The sequence below is a fragment of the Protopterus annectens genome, chromosome 5.part0 (assembly GCF_019279795.1).
Source record: "Protopterus annectens isolate FY-2018-M chromosome 5.part0, PAN1.0, whole genome shotgun sequence".
NCBI lineage: Eukaryota > Metazoa > Chordata > Ceratodontiformes > Protopteridae > Protopterus > Protopterus annectens.
The window spans coordinates 1,167,430,984-1,167,449,211 of NC_056735.1; the positions used below are offsets into that span (position 1 = coordinate 1,167,430,984).

Consider the following 18,228-nt stretch of genomic DNA (forward strand, 5'->3'; position numbering starts at 1 on the left):
GCAATAGCCTTAGAAAAACAAGAGGTGACCATGTTTAGACACTGCCTCAGGGCCCTAGGGTGAAAGGAGACAAAAAGCTGATCAGATTGCCTGAGGGATTTGGTCTTGTCTAACAAGAACCTCAGTTGTCTATGAACATCCAATGAATGCAAAGTTCTTTCTAAGGAGTTCTGTGGCTGAGGGTAGAAGACAGGCAAGTTAAAGTTCTGATTTAGGGAGATCTCCAACTACTTTTGGCATAAAGGAAAGGTTAATCCCTGGAAGACGAGGTAGGAAGGTGAGGCCATAAGGGCTTGTATCTCAGATACCCTCCTGGCAAAAGTAAGAGCTACTAACAAGGCTGTTTTCCAAGTATAAAACTTGAGAGAAGAATGGGCTAGCTCAAAGGGAGCTAGTGTAAGTTTTTCCAGCACAAAGTTAAGGTCCCGAGGTGGTGGAATGGGTTTACAAGGAGGCCTGATATTGAGGACCCCTATCAGAAACAGCTTGACATCTAGCCTGGAGGCCAGGGGAGGAGTCAGGGGATGGCAAGCAGAGATGGCAGAAAGATGTACTTTTACTGAAGAATAAGTCAACCCTGAATGCAGCAACTCACATAGGTAGGAAAATACCAGTGAAACAGAAGCTTTAGATGGGTCCTGTTTACTCTTATGGCACCAATTGGGGAATCTTTTCCATTTAAATAAATAGTTTCTCCTAGTACTTGATTTTCTGGCCTCCTGCAGAACACGGAGTACATCCTCTGAATATAGGTGCTTGAAGGGAATCAAAACTCTATCATCCACACAGTCAGATTGAGAAGGTGGGGATGAATAAGGGACCTCTTGTTTCTGTGATAGTAGGTCATAGCGGTGAGGAAACCTGTGATGATTGCCCTGGGCTAGATGAAAAAGTAGGGGAAACCAATGCTGTCTTGGCCATAAGGGAGTCACCAACAGGATTTCTGGTTTGTCCTTCTGTATTTTCATGAGGACTTTGTGACTCAATGGAAATGGGGGGGGGGGGGGGCATAAAGAAACATTCCATCCCATGAGAAGGAGAGGGCGTCCACTTTCCAGGCTTGTGGATGGGGAAACCTTGTGCAAAAGAGGGGCATTTGTCTGTTCTGGGAGGAGGCAAGCAGATCTGCTGGAGGAATATGCCTGTGAATTAAATCCAGAAACGCCTCCCTGTGAAGCATTCATTCGTGGGAGGGTATTAAGGTCCTGCTCAAGGTGTCTGCCATAACGTTGTCTTCTGATGGGATGTAGACTGCCTGTAAGTAAATCTGTAGTGCTGTTGCCCAGGACCATATATGATCTGCCAGACTGCATAGAGGGTAGGATTTTGTTCCTCCCTTCTTGTTTATGTACCACATGACTGTCATGCTGTCTGTGATGACATGCAATGTGCCTGGCAGAAGGATCCCTTGAAAAGCCCGAATTGCCAAGTAAAGGGCCCGTAACTCTTAGACTGATGTGGTCTCTTCTTTCTGGAATGGACCATTCCCCCTGCACCTTGTGCTGGATGTTGGTACTGTGAAGGACACCTCCCCAACCTACTACTGATGCATCTGTGTAAGGATGCTGTTTGGGTGGAGTAATCTTAAGAGTTTCCCCTTGATTGAAGGTGATTGTAGATATCTACCAGCTGAGTTCCTTTTTTAAACAGAGAAAAAAAAGAGGAAGATTTGCTTCCAAGGGATGGATGTGTTGGTTCCAAGAATTTTTCAGTACCCACTGAAACTTCCTCATGTGCATCCTGGCTAGAGGGAGCATGGAGATCAATGAAGCCATGAATCCCAGGATTCTAAGAAATTCTCTGGCTGACATGAACGGTAGTGGTAGGAGGGATTGGAAGACTTGTATGAGAACTTCCACTTTCTGGGTAGGGACAAAGACTGACATCAAGTCTGTTCTTATCCTGCGCCCCAGGAAAACAAGGTCTTGTGATGGGGTCATTTGGGACTTTAAATGATTAACAGTGAACCCTAGATTTTGTAGAATCCTGCAAACCCAGTTCAGATGTTGAGACAGGGTGAGGGGGACCTGGTGAAGGATCAGTAGATTGTCTTAGTAAGGGTATATCTGTATGCCCCGTAGTCTGCTGTGTGCAATGACTGAGGCTAGACATTTGGTGAATACTCTTGAGGCTGTGAAAAGTCCATAGGGTAAGGCACTGAACTGAAAATGTGAGGAACCCACAGAGAAATGAAGAAATTTCCTGTAAGTGAGGTGTATAGGGATGTGAAGGTATGCATCCTTCAGATCCAGGGAGGCCATGAAGGCTTGTGGAGGAATGAGAGGAAGACGCTGCTGTAATGTGAGCATTTTGAAGGTTGGTACCTTGAGGAAGAGGTTGAGGAAGGATAGGTCGAGGATGGATTTCCAAGGACCATCCTTTCTTGCAACCAAAAACATCCTGGAGTAGAACCCCATGGTTATTTGGTTGTCGGGCACTACTTCTATAGTGCCCCGAGAGAGAAGTTGTGTCAGGATGGGGGGGGGGTAGTGAAAGCTGACTGGAGGGAGGTTGTGGAACCCCCTGGAAGGGTGAAGATTCCCACCAAGTCATAAAATATCCTCTCTTGATGATGGAGAGTACCCAACCTGTCTGTGGTAATTTTCTGCCAGGAGGGTAGGGATAGGGTTAGGTGAAGGGAGAGGGGGGTGGAGATGGGTAAGGGAAGGGAGTCACAGCGGAGAAGCTCTATTTGGGTCTGGCTGCCTCTGAAGGGGTGAGTGTGTAAAGGTGGATGAAGATCTAGGAGCAGATGGTATCCAGAGGCAGAGGAATGGGAGGACTGCCTCTTAAAGCTGTGTTTTTGGGGTAGTTCCTATGGAACCTGGGAACCGGTGACACCAGTAAGTGTTTTAGATTCTGCAAGTCTTTGCCTTTTCCTGCAGTGACTTAAGCAACTCTGCAGAGGCAGTTCCAAAGAGTGCTGAATTATCTACAGGAGCATTTAACAATTTCACTTGGACATCCAAGAGCAACGGTTGGAGTCTCAGCCATGACAACCTTCCTTAACAATGAACCAGATGTAGTCGATTTGGAAGAGGCTTCAACAGCATCATAATTGCACTTGACTGTCTAGTAACCTGGGATACTGTCAATAGTTAAAACAAAAACGACTATACCCGCTGCTCTCATTTTCTTAACCTGGGATACTGTGTTCAGAAGGGTGTCCAGTTCAGCCTTGGCTGGTTTGTCAGGTATATCAGACAGTAGGGTAGAGGTCTTTTGTCAGGGAATCCAGGGCAAATTTGGCCATATGAGTTTGATAATGAATTGCTCTAACGGCCAAGGTGGAAGAAGTATATACCTTCTCCCTCAACCTGTTCATGAATTTACTATCCTTAGTAGTGGGGGAAAAGGGAAGAAGGTAGTTGCCTTGAAGAGTTGTCAGCAGAAACTGCAATAAGAGCAGGATCTGCTGGCGGATTCTTACAAAGGTACTGCTCCTTTGCAGACACTTTGTATAATCTGTCTCGTCTCTTGTTAGCAGGAGGCAGTGACTTTGGGCTTTGGGAAGATGCTGAAAAGGCATCCTGGAAAACTGGGAGTAAAGACGAAACTGCAGATGGTGAGGGTTGCTCCATCTGCAGGAGTTCAAAATATATTTTCTTAGTCTCAGAGACATCTGATGCCTCCCACTTAAAATGCTGTCCAAGTAGGGAAATAGTGTCCCCAAAGGAGAAATCTTCTCAAGGGGAGTCAGGAGTGAGTGTCTTTTCTTCCTCAGGGGTAGCTAAATCCTTAAAGGATTCCATCTGGGAGCAGTAGGTCATGGATTTATCTGAGTCGTCGTCTTTCTTAGATTCTACCTGTGAAGCAAGTGGTTGTCTTCATTGGGGAATCCGGGTCTGGAGTACTTGAAAGGCCTTGAATAAGGACTGAGAAAATGCATCTGAAGCTGCAGTAGGATCTTGGGCCTTGTGTTTTTTCTTTTGTTTCCTTTTTAAAGGAGTAGAAGGAGCAGGTACAGAAGTAGGCCTGGATGCGGACAGAGGAACGAATGGTAATGCAGCAGAAGGCCCCTCCAACGCCATGAGCTGTGGTTCCCCCTCACCATCAAGAGCTGATGGTTGCAAAGCTTCAGCGGACGTACTCTGAATACCTGCTGCACCGGCTTCCATTTCGGTTCCCGGTAACAGAGTTGTGTCCAAAGTCTGGAGAGATCCTGGGCTAAGACCTGCCTCGAGGACCTCACCGGATTCCTGAGGCACAGCTGGGACATCTGGCTTAACTTTTTTACCCTTCCTCTTAGGTGGCTCATCAGAGGTTCCTGCTCCACCTTCCAGCCCGGAAGCCAAGCGACGAAGTCGCCGATTCTCCAACTAGAGATTGACAAACTGCTTCTCAGGGTTTTGGGGACAAAGGATTGTCAAATCTCAAGACTTGTGTCGTGATCTGCCCCTAAGCAGAATAAACACTTATCATGCCTATCCTTGTATGGAATTTGTCTTCCACAAGTGCACTTTCCCTTTATAGATTACATGCGCCTGAAAAGTAAGAAATAAGCAAAAAACCAGCAAGGGCACTTATCTGAAAGCGGACAGCCCGAAACGATAGCCTATAACGGATGGCTGAAATCGAACAAATGCTGGATAACTGTAGCTAGTGATTGGACGTCTGAAACGCACTGTGGCAGAAATGTTCTGACCTGGATACGTGCAGATGTTACAGATATAGCCGGTGTCGGTTTATGGCTCTGACATGCAATGTCGCATGCACCCCTGCATTCAAGACTTTGGTATACTGGCCGGATGTCCGGTGCTGCAAGCAGCGACTCCCTAAAGTGAAGAATGCAGCAACTCCCTAAAGTAAAGACTACTGCAACATGAGAATAGGTCATCCTGTTCTACACAGACCACCTCAAGGCCTTATCCCTGTATTCTGTCTTCTACAGGCTTACAAGGCATAATCAGACCCCACTCTGATGGACCTCCTAAATATCTGCAAAAGAAAAAGCACCAAAATTACCCATTCTAAAGACTTAAACCTTGCCTGTGATATAAAAAGGACCTGCTAGAGACAGGTATATATCCCAGAGACTTCTTCTCTAGCCAGGCTCCCAGCCACATGAAGCAGAATTCCTCCCTAACCCAATTCAAATGTAACCTGGACAAGTAGATACGGAACAGGAAATTCATCCCTGGTTTGGCACCTATGTCTCTAATGGACACAGGCAGCCTGTAAATGGTTCATCTCCTAAGCCCCTGCTTGCAAATGTTTCACATCCCAAGCTCCTGCTTACACTTATCAAGGTTACCAGAACTTGCCAGAGATTTGAGATGCATGACTAGACTTAAAAAGGCCCTTGTGGTTATTACCCTAGTAAACACCTATGAACCTATAAAATCTGAGATGCTTGTGAATGTCTAGAGAATGTAAAATTCTTTCCACCCTATTTTGAGGATGGGGAAAGAAGGCAGGGAGATGAATAGCTTGATTAAGAGACAGGTCATTCATCACCTTAGGCATGAAAGTCACCCTTGTCCTTGTGAAAAATAATAAAGGGGAGATGGCCATGGGACTCTGTAGCTCAGAAATTCTCTTGGAAAAGTTAGGGCCAAGAGGAGGGTTGTTTTCCAAGTTCAGAATTTCAAAGAAGCAGAATAAACTGGCTGAAAGGGAGGGAAAGTAAGCTTTTCTATCACAAAATTAAGATCCCGAGGTGAGATCTGGGTTTCCTTGGGGGGGGGGGTTAAGGTGCAGAACTCCTCTAAGGAAAAACTTGATCTCTGGCCTACACATAATTGGAGGCCTAAAAGGAAGGCAAGCAGTAATGACAGACAAATGAGCTTTTATGGAACAGTAGGTCAAGCCTGATCAGAGAAGTTCACAGAGGTACTGCAGAACCATAGGGACCAGTGCTAAGAGTGGATCCTGATTCTGTTTTCAGCAGCTGAAATTAAAGCACTTCCACTTTGCAGTGCAAGACTTTCTAGTAATGGGTCTCGAATGTCTTTGAGGGAATAAAATCCTATCATCCACAGTGTAAGGCTGAAAGATGGACAATTTGGATGCAGCAGCAATCTCTTTTGCCAAGTTACAAGGTCCAGTTGCAGAGGGATTCTCCAATAATTTCCGTTTGCTTGGTCAAAGAACAGAATGAACTAATGTTGCCTCGGCCAGAATAAAGCTAGTAGGTGTAGTCTGGGTGTCTCCCTTTGTGCTTTGAGAAGGACCTCTGAAAGAAGAGGCAGAGGAGGAAAGGCATAGAGGAATTTTTCTTCCACTGAAAAGAGAAGGCACCTGTCCTCCAGGCTGTGTGACAAGGGTCCCTGGAGCAGAGCAAGGGGAGATGATGGTTGCTTGATGAAGCAAAGGGGTCTAACTGAAAGGTGCCCCACTGAAGTGTAATGTTGTGGAAGTCCATCCCCCATTCCGAATCCACTCCTGGGGATTCTTCAGGGAGTGACTTATGCAGTCTGCTAGTTAACTGTCCTGATAAGGGATATATGTCGCTGTGAGCAAGATGTTCATTTGTGTTGCTAAATTCCAGGTTTCCTGTACCAATTCGCATAGCTGGCAAGACCTGGTGTCTCCCTGCTTGTTTATGCACCACATGACTGCGGTGTTGTCTATGAACACTTGAAGGTGTCCTTGTTTCCAAATGTTGGAGAAAATCTGAAGGGCCTGCAGAACAGCAATAATTTATTTTAGGTGAATGTGTTGTTTCAGAAACTGGGATTGCCATTTCCACCTCACTTGGACAAGATTCTGTCCAGCTCCCCCACACACACATTTTCTGAGGAATTTGGATGGACCTATTGAAGAGGAATAGCCAAGAAGGGTAATCCTGGGTTGAGGATGACCTGTCCCTTATACCATGTTAGCTCCTCCTTGATGCAAGGGAGGAGGGGAGTCAGAGTGTTTAAGGGGTGGCAGTGCTGGGATCACACAGGCTTCAGATACCACTGAATTTTCCTTATGTGAAGTCTGGCCAGGGGAAGCACAGGAATTGAGGCTGCCATGAATCCCAAGGTCCTTAGCATCTCCCTTGTGGAGGAATAGAATACAGAAGAAAGTCCTTGGAAGTATTTGGACAGACAGAGAACCTTTTGCTGGGGAACGAAGGCATGCATTTTCATTGCATTCAATCTGCATCTCAGAAACATCAGGTCCCGTGAAGGCTCCAAGTGTGACTTTTTTTTTTTTTTTGCAGTTTACGGTCAAACCTAGACCTGTCAGAACAGTTGAACTGAAGATGCTGAGTTAGATTCCCAACTGAACACCATAGACAGCAGATAAAGCTGCCCATTTCAATTAGATGAATGCACAGTAATAAACACTGAAGAATGTTTTACAAGTAAGCTATTAGCAGTAAAACAAAAAATATATATATCAGCATTTAAACTACAAGACAACTTACTTAACTGCCTCAAAATGCAGCAGAAATACTAAATACTCATACATAAAATCACATACATGGGGTGTTAAGGCAAGGTAAAAGAAATGTAGGATACATGAGAAAGGAGGTGAAGTTGGGGAGACTGTGTGCAATAACAAGAGTATAAAGAAAAATGACAGCGTAGGAGAAGGGGATCAGATTCAAGTTATGCTACCTGCTGTGCAGCATTTACAGACGGCTTCTTGATTCAGATATTAAGCTCAGTTCAGAAGGATTGGTAGGAAGAAAATGCTGGTATTTGGTGGCAGGGCTTTCTATATGCAGGTGGGTTAGTTGAGAAACTATGAATCTATTCCAAGGTGTAACTTAGAATTTTTTCCCATGGTACTGTGATCTTAGGTAGTGTATCTTTCAGTTAATTTAATTTAGCTAGTTTAAAACCAGAACAATCTAGTCCAAATTTAAAACTTACAATTACATAATAAAATTATCTAATGTTCAGAAAAAATACTGTCACTATGGAAGCTGCCTGGAAAGGCCGGACAAAACAACATTTTCCAGTAGCAATAGAAAGAAAAATGCAAACTAGCATAATCTGCTCTCCCTTTTAGCTGTACATCAGACTACGTCCTTGCGTAGGTGAGGAGAGTCCACCCAATGGCTAGGACATCTAAAAGCTCTGGATGCTGCATCAGAAGGATGTTTGCTTGTGGCCAGTTCTCATGGATAAAAATGTCACTGCAGTAGCTGAGTCCTACAATAAAACATTATCAAAAATGAATGACTTACTACAAACTGAAAAAGATGAAAGTCTAAGATGATGCTGGACTATATCCTTAAGAGAAAAGGATTAACAAACAGATGTGTTCGTCAAAAGAACCCTGGTCAGGTCATAGCTTAAAAATGTTCAGTCTTGGTGTACACACAAAAATAAGGATATCAAGCAAGTCAAGAATGTAAGAAAAGTTAACGTGGCAATAAAAAGAAAAGTATCTTTAAGACAAGGAGTAAAATGAGAAGTTAGAGAAGAAAAAATCAATGCCCACCTGAGGATAAGTGAGAAAGTGTAGATATGACACGTGCACAAAAAGCACTACAGCTCAAGAGGAAAAAAGAGAGGAGGACAGAGCATGCCTACCAAATTAAAGGTACAAAATTCAGACATTAGAAAGCACTTTTCCATAGAAACGATACAGGGTAAATGGAACAAGTTGAGATGCAAGTGGAGCATAAGATCACACAGTCCTTCAAGGAAGGCCTGGGATGGATGGTGATTTAAGATAAGGAACACAGAAGGAATAAATCAGTGATGCTACTTACACAAATAATGCAGACCAGACTGACTTTTGCTTTTCTGCCAACACACCATTTATACTACAAGTGAAGGGCTTGTAGTTAAATCTTGAATCTTGCATTTAAAGAGCATGCAGGAGAGCTAAGGGGATCAAGAGTAATAACCATAAATGAGACATGAGCAGTACAATGGGAGAAACAATACACGAGTCTCTGGCTAGGGCTGAAATCATATCACTTTGTAAAAACAGTTTTTTTTGGGGGGGGGGGGTGACAAAAGGCATTTCCAAGGGAAATCTGAAGGTTTCATTCTAGAAGGGGACATGAAATTTAAAAATATTGAACAGTAAGAGCTAAAATCAAAAGCATCTACAAATCTGAAGGCTATGTATGGTGTTTAAATGTACCCAATCTTGGTTACAGGAAATGCTTGTATTTCAATCTGCCTATGCTCAGTATTACAGCACTGGCCCATTATCACTCATCATACTAAACAGGTAATACAGGACTACACTGTCAGGATCCGGTGGAGGAGAAACATATCAGTCGATAAGTAACAGCAGGATTCGATGCAAGAGAAAAAGAAGTTATGTACTCACCATAACGTTCCATGTTTGTAGTCCATCTCTCCCTTCATTCTTACACTTGGGTTCGGAACCGAACATCGGCTCTGACTCAGCAGTTCTCTAGCTCAAAGTCTTCTGATAGGTTCATGGCAAGGAGGTATCCCATCATGCACCACTGACATCCCCCAGATCTTGTTTGCTGCAAGTAGTACAAAATATAGAGACAAAAAACAAACCATGGAGAAAGATCTCAACATAGAGATAAAGCAACAGTCACAATTCCCCCAGGTCCTCAAAGAGGGGGCAAGAGGGTGGGATAGTAAGAATGAAGGGCAAGATGGACTAAACATGGAACGTTATGGTGAGTACATAACTTCTTTATGTTCTGTAGTCCTACCTCGCCTTCATTCTTGCACTTGGGACAGTGTCCCTAGCACCTTTATCTTGGGTGGCTCATGGGAAAATGCTCCTGAGTACTGTGGAACCAAAGGAAGATCTGTTCCTGGAAGCCACGTCCAACTTGTAGTGAGTTATGAATGTATGAAGTGTAGCCCATGTTGCTGCTGCACAAATGTTACCCATGGGAATCTTTGCTTGAAAAGCTACCAAGGTAGAAACAGATCTGGTAGAGTAGGCTTTCATCTTAAAGGGGAGATCTTTGTCACTGGACGTATAAATGAATGAAATGCAGCTTAAAATCCAGTGTGATAAAGTGGGTTTTGAAACTGGCAAACCCTTTCTTGCATCTGAAAAGGAAATGAACAATTGGTCTGACCTTCTGAAGCTCTTGGTTCTATGGATATAGAATTGCAGTTGTCTATGAACATCAAGCTGGTGAAATTTGTACATTGCCTTGTCAGAAAAATTAGGGAAAAAGACAGGTAGTTCAATGGACTGATTAAGATTGACCTGAGAAGAGACCTTAGGATCAAATGAAGGGTTGGGCCATAAAGAAACCCTATGTGAAATACCAAATAAGGAGGCTTAATAGAGAGAGCTTGCAGTTCTGAGACCCTCCTTGCAGATGTAATGGCCACTAAAAATATGGTTTTCCATGAAAGGAATTTAAGGTCACAAGTTGCTGAAGGTTCAAAGGGATGCAAAGTAAGTTTTTGAAGTACAAAATTCAAATCCCAGGGTGCCACAGGGTCCATAACGGGGGGGGGGGGTGTAATAATGTGGCCCCTTTAAGGAAAGCTCTACACAATCTATGTGCCATAAGGTTAGGATCATTAGCTAAATGAAAGGCAGAAATAGCTGCCAGATGGACCTTAATAGTGGTAGCGGCTGAACCTTGATGGAACAGTTGTGTAAGAAACTCCAAATTCGTGGAGATGGGGGCTGTATAAGGATCGAGGTTTCTGTCACGAGCCCAGAAGAAAACCTTTTCCACTTACGGGTGTAGATCATCCTACCTTGAAGGTTTGAGAGAAGATGTCAGAATATGTACAACATCAGGAGAAAAGTCATGAAGCCTGACTAGGGATGGAATCGGAGCAGCCACGCTGTCAAATTGAGGGTGTGGAGAGAGGTACGGAACACCCCTGACATGTGCGTCAGTAAATCTGAAACTGGGTCCAAGGTTCGTCCATTACATGAGGCCTGAAGAAGGGGAGGCCAGTAAGGAGCAATGAGGATCATCTTGCTTCCCAAGGATTTTGCTTTCTGAATTACCTTTGATACCAGAGGAAAAGGTGGGAAGGCATAGAGAAATCCTGAGGGCCAATCTAGAACGAGTGTGTCTCTGGGAATCTTCCCCTTGGGGGGGATCAGGGTGAAGTAGTTGCTGCATTTGGCATTTAGAGGGGTGGTGAAGAGATTGCAGCAAGGCTGACCCCATCTGTGAAAAAACTGTTCCGCAATGTGTGGATTCAGAGACCGCTCGTGAGGCGTCAGAATCGCCCTGCTGAGCCTGTCTGCTATCACGTTGGTTTTCCCCGGAATGTGCTTTGCGACCAGAAAACGTTGGGAAGACACTGCCCGCTCCCACACTCAAAGGGCCTCTCTGCAAAGGGGATTATATCTGGTCCCTCCTTGTTTATGTACCATACCACCGACATATTGTCCGAGTGGATCGCAATTGTCCCTAGAGGAAGAAAGCTGTAAAGTGCTTGCAACGCCAGAAGCACTGCTCTCATCTCGAAGATGTTGACATGCAAATGAGCCTCGTGTTCCTGCTACGCGTCTTGGACTGTTCTCCCTAGATGATGCCCCTGCACCCTATCTGGGAGGCATCAGTGGTCATGGTGGCAACAGGGGGAGACGGAACAAATGGTCTGCCTGTGATCAGATGGCTGGACTGGGTCCACCAGCGAAGAGCCTGTTTGCACGGAAGTTGCTGCAGTGACCATTGGGCAAAAAGTAACCACTGCAGAACCCCTGTGTAGTCTGGCTAATGGGACTAAGTTATTGTAGAGGCCATAGTCCCTAACAATTTGAGTACCGTCTTTGCTTTTGCCTTGCGCTGCGGAAGTAGACTCCAAATTTGTTGTCAGAGATTCTGTACTCTCTCTACGGGGAGGTAAGCCCTCATCGTGAAGGTACCTATTTCAGCACCAATGAAATTCACATGTCGAAAGGGCGACAATGCAGATTTTTGCCAGTTTAATGTAATTCTTAGGTGCAAGCAAGTCATAATGGTGGCGTCCCTGGCCTGTACTAGTAGATGCCTGGTGGTGGCAGTCAGGAGCCAGTCGTCCAGGTACGAAAACACTTCGAATCCAAGTCATCTCAAGTGAGCCATTACCACTGCTATGCATTTGAACACCTTGGGGGCTGTGGTGAGACCAAAGGGCAGGGTGCGAAACTAGTAATGACTGGCCCCCAGCCGGAAGCCTAAGGGACTCCTTGATGCTCTGTCCATTTTGATGTGGTAGTACGCATCCTGGAGATCTACGAAGCACATCCAAAGTTCTTTCCCTAACAACGGGAGTATCAACTGTAACGTGATCATTCAGAACTTGAACTTCTCTACAGATTGGTTCAACTTGCTGAGATCCAAGATGGGTCTCAAGTCCCTTGTTCGTTTTGGCACCAAAAAGAATCTGGAGTAATCCTACTTCATCTGCAGGGACGGTTTGGATGACTCCTTTCGAGCAACTTTTGAATTTCTATAGTTGCTGAACCCCTGTGATTGGGTGGAACATCCGGGATTCTTCTGATCCTGGGTGGGAGGGGGGGGGGTTGGGGAGAGAAGGGAATACAGTATCAGCTGGTAATTATCCTTCGTATCCACTTGTCTTGAGTGATATCGCCCCAGGCTTCTGGGTATAAGGATATACGTCCCCCGACTGGCTCCAGAGATGCACAGTCGGGCCTTCTTTCAGGAGCGCTGGTAGGGACAATCACAAAAGGAATCACGGTCTCCCTGGTTCTGCAGGCCTCCCCTGCTTCTAGGGTGATAACTACCGTTATTTTCCTTGTCCTCTGCCTCTGGAGAAGGAATTACCCTGTGTGTCTTGGAAAAACCTCTGCGACTTCTTGAACCACATTTTTCCGCCCCCCCGGCCTTTGGGATAGGGTCTAGAAGGAAAGGAAAAACAGACTCACACGGTAGACAGGGTTTTCCCTTCCTGTTCGCACGTGGTGAGTGTGTCCTTTACCTTGGGTCCAAACAACAAGGATCCAAAGGGGGCGTTGGTAAATGTAGACTTAAAGGCCTCTGCAAAGTTACACAAGCGCATCCAGGAGTGTCTTCTAAGAGAAATTCCTGAACCTGCTGCCCTACTCGCGCCATCCGCTGCATAAGACATCAGCCGCATGGAGGAGTTGACAACAGAATTTAAGGTAGACATCTGTGCGTTAAGCTTATCAGATACCGCTTCAGATACGTTACCTTGGAGCGCATCTCCCAGCTCTTTCAGGAGATCTCTCTGGAGCCTAGTGAAATGAGGCAAGTAAGTTCAGCGATCTGAGTATAAAAGCCATTGAAGAAAAGATATGCTTCCTATACCTATCCATCGTCCAAGACTCCTTGTTCGGTGGATGGACAGTGGAGGAAGTTTCAGCAAGTTCCTTTATGGTGGCTGCTACCACCACCATGGCATCTACTGGCAAGCCTTTAGTGAGAAAATCTTTGTCCTGAGGTGCTGACAAGATTTTATTAGGTCTTCTAGGAACTGGTTCCACAGTATCAGAAGATTCCCACACCTTCCGACTCACTAGATCCAGGAGTTCGTCGAAAGGTGGAGACACTCAAGAGGCAGAAGGTTGAGAACCGAAAGCCTTCAGGTAAACTGACTCCTCATCAGAAGGGGAGGTGGTGGGCCAGCCTCCGCTCTGTTTCAGGATCTCAAGGATATCTGCGAAGGAGATATTAGAGGACGACTTGGGGGACCCTCCTGACCCCTTCGAGGTCAGTGTCTGAGTTAATGGACTCATCGGGGGAGTCAACATGCTTCCTCTTACAAGTTTTCTTCTGAGGGGGCTCCAGAGTAGGATATACTGGGGAGACATCGGAAGACTGGGGACCAACTCATGGAGGGTTCCTGAGGTTGCAAGTCTCTGCTGTGTTGGATGAGAGAAGGTGCTGAGAATGAGGTCGGCACTTTAGGGGGAAGAGTGTCGGTGCCCCTAGTTGGAACTGAAGACTTGGACAGAACACTCCTCATCACCTCGAAAGCAGACCCTTCCAGCTCTGAGGACGCCCCCCGCTCTGAAGGCGCATAGGGTAGTCCTCTGTGCCAAGGAGATAGGCTCAGAAACAGATTTGGTGTCCAAGCTCACCTGAGCCGAAGCACCGAGAGGTAAGCTTGGAACCGAAGAAGTTCGGGTCCAAGCATCCCCCTCAGGCCCGACTGGAGAGCTTAGGACCCTAGAACCCACAGATGGCACCGAAGGGGTCAGAGCAGATATCGGAACTGAGAGAACAACTGAGGTAGCTGGACCCGATCTTTCCAGAACAAGTGGTACCGACATCTCTGGCTCCGATGCATCAGAGCGGCTCGGTGGTGGAACAGTGACAGGGTATACGGGCTCATTAGGCTCCGGAACCGAATGGGACGGAGCCGAAAGTAAATTTGCCAGCGTTGATATCTTAATGAGTCTGTGCACCACACTCTCAACGTCCTCATCCAAAAGGCTCCTCGAGGACCTGGAGGACAAAGTGGGGACCTAGACCACTGAAAAATAGGCAATCTGAGTGGTGGAGAGACCAGACGAAGTTTAGCTGACCAGCTCTGAGACAAAGACTCAGTTATCGGCTCCGTAACCCCTGGAACCGAAACTGATTGTTCCACATCAATAACCTCTGCCGGCACCGAAACCAGTGGAGCCGAAGAGGAAGTAGTCAATTTAGCAATTTTCTCTGGTGGCTCAGACGACACCAAGTGAGTAGGAGACCGCCTTTTTGTAGTTTTAACTTTGTCTTTTTTGGAAGATGGTGACTTAGAACTAAAGGAGGAAGAAGAAGCCAACTCATCTTCGAAATAATGCTTTAATAGGCCTTTCAAAAGGAGTTTGTTATTTCTCTCTTGAAGGACTCTAAGACTAAAAACAATGCAAAAGGAGCAAGATTCTTGAAGGTGAATAGCACCTAAGCAGTATATGCAAATAGTATGCCTATCTGTCAGGGACATTTTTTGGGTGCACTTAGTACATTTTTTAAAGCCAGAAGGCTTGTGGTCCTTCGCGTCTTTAGACATATTCGAAACAAATCAGAAACACCAATGTCATAAAACAGAAGGGAAAAACAGGGGCTACCTCTAAATTAAACGGTTAGCCCTGAGAAAAAGTACAGTTTAAATGTAGATGTCCGATAGGTATGCATCTGCAGTCATAACATATGGGTTGTCCTGCCTCAGGCAGCCCTTCGGTCGGCCGGATTCCAAAGTCTGGGTCTGGCCTCGGCTGATGTCGCACTTTCCCCGACGTCAGAGCTTCTGGGGTATAAAGGCATCAGCCGACGCCATTTTCCTCAGTGTTTCTTGCCCCAGATGCCAGGTGCCCTCTAGGAAGGCTAAATTTGGAGAAAAGTTGAAAATTCCAAATAGTAACAAACAATATATATACATATATACATACAAACAAATACACCATAACAGATTCCCCCAGCTAGCTGAAAGAGGGGTAAGCACCCTAGGAATACCACAGAGGGGAAGGAGGGAGGGTAATCCTGACTGCAGATGCATACCTATCGGACATCTACATTTATGGTAGGTACAAAACTGTACTATGTCCAAGGATGCATCTGCAGTCATAACATATGGGTAGAATACCATAGCCAAACTGGGGGGGGGAGGAGGTACTAAGATAAGGATGGTGTAGTTAAGATCCCCTGTAAAACTGCAGTTGCAAAACCTGCTCGGGATCTGGAGTATACAGGTAGATTGTAATGCTTGGCAAATGTATGCACGGAGCTCCAAGTAGCAGCTTCTAAAATGTCCTTGGTAGCCACCCCTCGTAGGAAAGCTGTAGTGGTGGCTGTGGCCCTTGTGGAATGAGGCCTGATATTTTCAGGAGCTGTCTTTCCATGAAAAGAGTAGCAGAAACGAATGCAATTTCCTATCCATTTTGAAATTGTCTGTTTGGAAATTGCTTTTCCTTGCACTCCAGTTGCATATGCTACAAAAAGTTGGTCAGTTTTTCTGCTGGTTTTAGTTCTGTCCAGATAGTAGCGTAGTTGTCTGTGTACATCTAAGGTGTGCAATAGTCTTTCCCCCTTGTTCTGTGGGTTAGGGAAGAACGTAGGCAAATGAATAGCTTGGTTCAAGGATACCCTGGATACCACCTTTGGCATGAAAGTAGGATTGGTTCTGAGAGACACTCTATCCTGGTGAAAAATAAGGAAAGGCTGCACTGCCATTAATGCCTGTAACTCGGATACTCTTCTTGCTGAAGTGATTGCCAGAAGGAAAGCAGTTTTCCAAGATAAAAACTGTAAGTCTGCTGATGCTCCTGGTTCAAAAGGGGGTAGTGTTAATTTTTCCAGCACAAAATTGAGATCCCATGCAGGCAGAGGGGGTCTCCTTGGAGGTTTTACATTTCTGATCCCTCTTAAAAAATTGTCTGAGGAGAGGGTGAGAGAAGATAGGAGGATCCATATTGTACTCTGCTGAAATTGCTGAAGCATGAATCTTAATGGAAGAATAGGACAGGCCATTGTGGAACAGTTCTGCTAAGTATTCTAGGATGTGCGCTAGGTTTGCCAGGGTGACATCTGTACCCTTTGATGTGCTCCAAATGAGGAATCTCTTCCATTTTGCTGAGTATGTCTTCCTTGTGGAGGGTCTGCGAGCCTCCAGGATAATGTCCTTGACCCTCTGAGATAAGACAGTTTGGTTTTGTTCTAAACAATTTTCCAGGCAGTAAGCTGCAGTGTTTTCAAGTTTGGATGCAGGGTCTTGAAGTTGTTCTGCGTTAGAAGAGGCAATAGGGGTAGAGGCTATGAGTTCGCCCGAGACATGCTTCTCAGTAGCGGATACCAGTGCTGCCTTGGCCAGTCTGGAGCTATTAGTATCACCTTTGGCTGTTCCTCCCTGATCTTCAGTAGAACTTTGTACAGCAATGGGAGAGGTGGGAATGCATACACTGTTAGGGCATTCCAGCTGAAAGCTGAAAGAGAGAGAGTCCACCCTCCAGGCTTGTGGGTGGTATATCCTTGAGCAGAATTTCTTCAGTTGGTGGTTGAATAGGGAGGCGAACAGGTCTATCTCTGGCATTCCCCATTTGTTTGTTATGAGTTTGAAGATGTCTGGATGCAGCATCCATTCGTGAGCATCCGTGGTAGTTCTGCTTAAGCTGTCTGCAAGTGAATTCTCTTTTCCTGGTACGAATTTGGCCTGCAGCTGGATGTTGAGATTCAGGCCTAGGTTCCACAGGTCCATTGCCATCCAGCATAAAGGGTAGGAATGCGTGCCTCCCTGTTTATGTACCACATGACTGTGGTATTGTCTGTCCTTATCAGCAGATGTCCTTGCTGGAGGAATGGTTTGAATGCCTCGATTGCTTGCTTCACTGCCAGCATCTCCTTTAGGTTTATGTGCAAGTTTAGCTGGTCTCGAGACCATAGGCCTTGGATACACTTGTCCTCCATGTGTGCTCCCCATCCTAGGTCTGAGGCGTCCGTGGTGATGGTCTGCCTTGGTTGTGGTTTGTTGAAAGGCAACCCTCTGTTGGACTGGCAGGCCTGAGCCCACCACAAGAATTCCTTTTTCAGGCATGGAATGATTGGTATCATGGTTTCTAGACTGTGCCTGTGTTGAGACCATACATTCCTTAGGTACCATTGTAATTTCCTCATATGCAGCCTGGCATGCAGGATCAAGATTATGCAGGATGCCATGTAACCCAGGGCCTGCAGGACTTTCCTTGCAGTAAGCTGAGCTTGTCTTGTCAGAGCTATGAAGTAGTCTGGGAGTTGCTTTTGTTTTTCTTCTGTGAGAAATGCCATCTGAGTTATTGTGTCCAGATCCGCTCCCAAAAAGGTTATCCTTTGGGATGGCACTAGTCTTGACTTCTGGATGTTGACTGTGTATCCCAAGGCCTGTAACAGGTGTATGACACAGGCCAAATCCTTTATTAGTTTTGTCTTGTTGTCCGCTTGTATTAGGCAGTCGTCCAGGTATGGGTAGATTTGAATTCCCTGAAGCCTGCAATGTGCAATTACTGATGCCAGGCATTTCGTGAATACTCTGGGCGCAGTAGATAAGCCAAGTGGCAATGCTGAGAATTGATAATGCTCTGATCCTGCAAGAAATCTGAGGTGTCTTCTGCAATCTGGTCGTATAGGGACGTGCAGGTATGCCTCCTTGAGATCTAGAGTCACCAGCCAAGACTCCTTGCCCAACATGGGAAGAAGTTGCTGTAGGGTCAGCATTTTGAATTTTGGCACAATGAGATATGTGTTTAGTGCGGACAAGTCGAGAATAGGCCTCCATTGGTTTTCTTTTCTTGGTACAAGGAATAGTCTGGAGTAAAATCCTTGGCCTTGTTCCACAGATGGTACCCTTTCTATCGCTTTCATCTGAAGTAAATTGTTGATTTGTCTTAAAGCCTCTGGCTTCTGGTTTGGTGGAAGGTTTGGCATTCTGC

The 18,228-nt window shown here is 45.6% G+C and overlaps 1 protein-coding gene across 2 annotated transcripts in view; it reads right to left on the reverse strand.

Annotated features, from left to right (window-relative positions):
• The window catches only part of CWF19L1 (CWF19 like cell cycle control factor 1), a 633,757-nt gene that overhangs the window by 176,702 nt on the left and 438,827 nt on the right, over positions 1 to 18,228 (reverse strand). The gene's annotated exons all lie outside the window — the stretch shown is intronic.